This window comes from Sceloporus undulatus, chromosome 3 (genome assembly GCF_019175285.1).
Source record: "Sceloporus undulatus isolate JIND9_A2432 ecotype Alabama chromosome 3, SceUnd_v1.1, whole genome shotgun sequence".
NCBI classification, from domain to species: domain Eukaryota; kingdom Metazoa; phylum Chordata; class Lepidosauria; order Squamata; family Phrynosomatidae; genus Sceloporus; species Sceloporus undulatus.
In genome coordinates, this window is record NC_056524.1 from 204871500 (window position 1) to 204875735 (window position 4236).

A 4236-nucleotide genomic window follows, 5' to 3' on the forward strand; every position below is an offset into this window, starting at 1 on the left:
GTTGTTGTTGTTGTTGTTATTATTATTATTATTATTATTATTATTATTATTATTATCTTTGTTTCAAAAGGTAGCCATTCAGCTCATAGGCACTGGATTTCCAGAGTCTGGAACTGAGACTCTGCTGAATATTAATAGCCTGCTATCAATCTATAATTCTTTCCCAGTGACCAAATGATTGGCTTGTTGCCCTCTTTACCTTGCCATGGGCAATGACACAAACCCATGTTATGAAGAAAAGGGGGAGAAAACTGTACTGTCAACACTTTTAAGATCAGCTCTGAATGCAGAAGCATGCACAGTTATGCCAACATTAAGAGAATGGACAAGTTTTAGTGAACTAGAGGTAACTGCCAATCTTTTTCCAAAAATACATTAAACATGCCACAGATCCATTAAACATTCACGAACTTTCATTTCAGGAGTGTTTTTGACTTGGAAAAGGGTTTTCGGTTTTGCAATAACTGAAGGAAGAGAGGCTGTACTGGAATAAGGAGAAAAGGGTGAAGTCTTGTAGCACCAGCATCCTTTCACTCAATACAACCTTGGATTCCGCCTACCTGATATGTGCGTATTCACTGCTGAATCATACCACGCCACAAGCAATATCATTCCATTCCAAGAAATCTTATTTTCAATATTCATTTTCTTTTAACAGTAAGCGGTCCATTTCCCCACTGCATTTTAAACACTTCTCTTGAGAGTGAAATGAATTAGATGAAAAACTGCTTGAGCTCTGGACATGTCAATTTCGACACTCCATTCATTGACTTGTATGCATAGTTCCAATCAGAAATGAGCGGGGTGTGTGTGTGTGCTTGTTCCTTTCCACCATGTTTGCAACGTACAATTATCAAGCTCCCATCACAGTATCAAGGTTACTGTTATTGTGATAATGGGCAAAAGGAACTAGCTGCCTACATAATTTTTTAAAATATGGCCTACACTTAAAGATTTGCGCAGTGGCGATGTGGTTGAAATGCTGGGCTGCCTTCCATTTTCGTTCACTCCAGATTGCTCTCTTCAGTCCAGCTGCCTGTAAATGGAACCTGTAAATGGAATTGGTCAAAAGCGAATCCAATTTCATTTCCAGAGCAAATTTTCAATTCATATATCCTGAAGTTTGGAAGTAAGTTATGGCATTCTTTCTCTGGATGTATCCACACTGCAGGGTTATCGTGATTTCATTCCACTTTAACTCCTTTGGCTCCATCCAATGAAATCCTGGGATCTGTAGTCTGGTAGAGGACTTGGGATTTTTGCCTAGAGTTTTAGTTTAGTCCTCTGAACTGTTATGTTTGAGATCTAATAGAAAAAAAAATAAATCTAAGTACCTCTCACCAATCTACAAATGCCAGGAGTCTATATGATGCAACCTTGGTAGTTAAAGTGGAATCAAACTGCTATAATTGTATGCTGTAGATACACTTCCGTTTTCTCCTTAGAAGAAATTACTGTCCCAAATCCCTTGGAATGAGCTACAGAAAAAAGGTAACCACATACAGTATCCTAAGCAAAGAAACATATATAATAAGTTAACGTGTCCTGCCCCTTTTTCAATCTAAAAACCCCTCAATTGGAAATTTAAGCTGAATCCAAGTGTTATAACAAAAACAAATTCTGAACTTTGACTCATCTAGTGCTTTGTCCCAAGGAGTTACAGCTGCCAGTGAAATGCAGATATTCTTGTTTATTAGTATAGATTTGTTTATATAGAAATATATATTTGTTTCTATGTTTGTTTACATATACACAAAAAACTTTTCATGTCAGCATACACAGAGCCTAAATGATAGTAACAGAGATGAAACCAATACCAGTGCTCTATTCCCTAGTTAGAAGGATGCAGCCAAGGAAGAAAGTACCAATCCTTTTGGTTCATGTTCTGGAGAAATGTCTGTAAAGGGGTCAGTGTGGAATTACAGGCAACTACAACAGCCTTTCCTGAGCTGGAGGACACTAGGCAGAGGAAAGCTGAAATCTTGGGAAAGTTATTTTTGGACAACAATACCCAGAATCTCCAGAAAACACAACCAGATTTTGGGAGCTCTCATCCAAAAACCTAACTTGTTCAAGTTCTGAGGCTGACCTATGATATTCTGCTAGGCTGAATCTTAGGTTGGGGGACAGTTGAACACTTCCCTGGGAGAGGGAGCTTATGAGAGTTGCAGTCCAAAAAGTAACTTTTCTACGTTCCAAAGGTGACCTACAGTATTTACTGTCCAATCCACATCTGCATAAAAACCAAACTACTTTATAGAAGCAAAACCTTCAATAGAGAAATAACCAGGATGAAGTGCAAACAGGTCATGGAATAGGTGAAAATGTTGATGCAGACATACCTGTGGATTCCAGTTACCACATTCTGTGTCCATTCGTCTATGAAGACAAGAGATCCCTTTCCCTAGTGACAATGCATGCTTTTGTTGGTCTTTTACATTTATGTAATTCTTACCCTATTTTCATTTGGGCTTACAGAAACGAAGGCACAGACCTTTCCTTAATTCCTCATTTGCAGTGCATGGAAGGACAGATTATCACCCTCAAATCCATCTCCTTGCTCCTTTTGGCCAAATAGTTAAGCAGGCATAGTAAAGTATAATCCTTCCCTGCTGTTAAGATTGCCCAGTGTGCAGCCTCTAGTATTGCAATCTCACCAGCTCTCTTAGAGCCTACTACCAGATCTTCCTGGTAGTGACCAACAAGCCAGCATAAGTGTGTGTGGGGGGGGAGACTTCAAGTCCCTTGTTGACGTATGCCCCATAAATTTCATAGGGTTTGGCCTTCCCTAATTTCACAAGACAACAAAAGTCACAGAAACGCTTTCCTTTCTTTCCTGCTCACCTTACAGTATTCCTTTAGCGGTTCTCAAACTTCAGTCCAGATGTTTTGGACTTCAGCTCCTAGAAGCCCCAGTCAATTTGGCCAACTGTCAGAAAGTCTGGGAGCTGAAGTCTGGGACTCACTGGTATATGTTTTAGGAAAAAAATTATGGTGCCTCCAAACATGCAAATCAGGAGTTTGCATTTCCCCCATTCCCCTTCCTACAGCTCAAATCTGGCTTCCTTCCATGTTTACGGCATGTTTGACATATAAACTGGTCAGTGACTCAAAACACTGATTGAGTCGTCTTTCTGGCTTCTCTGCTAAAGCTTAAGGCAGGCTGTTGGTCTTTATTTCAAAGCACTGCATATACATTTGTTCAATGACATGTATATTTGGCTCTTTTTTTAAAGCAGAATCTTAAAAAAAAAAAACTGGAAAAGTATTTCTGGGGGAAGGAGGGGGAAGAATTCGTGAATCAGTCCCTAGCCAGTTTCTGCTGTGAAAACATACTAAACAGGCTTCCCTTAAACAACATGGCCTTTTTAAACAGAACGTGCCAAGTGCATTTCAACAGCAGGTTTACCACGCAAATTATGTACCTTTATACACACTCTGATGTCACAAAAAGGAGAACACTCAGCAACAGTCTGATTCACCTCCAAAAGGAAACATCACAGGCAGTTAGATAGTCAAATGTGTGATTTCGTACCGGGGGTGGGGGGTGTTCTAGTATTATAAATCATTTACTTCATTTTAAAATGAGCCTGTGACATAGCTGCAAGGGCTTCTTTCATTAGTAGAAAGAAGCAAAACTAGCAAATTATCTTGCCTTCGATGATCTGGAGCACATTTTGATGAACACAGAAAAAGAGAGGGAGAAATCTTCTTGTACCACATATAGTTTCCACAATTCCTTCAAAGGGCATAGTGTTTGTACTGCACTTTTAACATGATTGTGTAAGGAGGTATCCTATGCCACGTTTCACAAGCAGTTCCCTCTTCAACTGAAGAACAGAAAGAGCTCCAACTCCTCCCACCATGACCAACCAAGAACCACAACCAGAAGGGTGCAGAATGGCCACCAGAATAATGTCACTGTCTATTGTTATTCCTGGTTGTTCACAAAGTAGTAGATGCTAACTATTTGTATCATTTATCAACACAAGTGTAAAAACCATCTTGCTATAGCCTGAATATTATTGGTTAATTCTAATTAGAGTAGAGACACTGAATCAATTATTGAATGGTGAATCAACAAATAGATAAATTCATAGAATCATAGAATCTGAAGAGACCGCAAGGGCCATCCAGTCCAACCCCCGGCCATGCAGGAAATCCAGATCAAAGCATCCCTGAAAGATGGCCATCCAGCCTCCGTTTGAAGACCTCCAAGGAGGGAGACTCCACTAC

General features: G+C 39.7%; 2 protein-coding genes across 10 annotated transcripts in view; both read right to left on the reverse strand.

Moving 5' to 3' along the window:
* PDCD4 (programmed cell death 4) overlaps positions 1-4236 on the reverse strand; it is a 777136-nt gene that overhangs the window by 759415 nt on the left and 13485 nt on the right. The window lies entirely within an intron of this gene.
* The window catches only part of ADD3 (adducin 3), a 226427-nt gene that overhangs the window by 41108 nt on the left and 181083 nt on the right, over positions 1-4236 (reverse strand). The gene's annotated exons all lie outside the window — the stretch shown is intronic.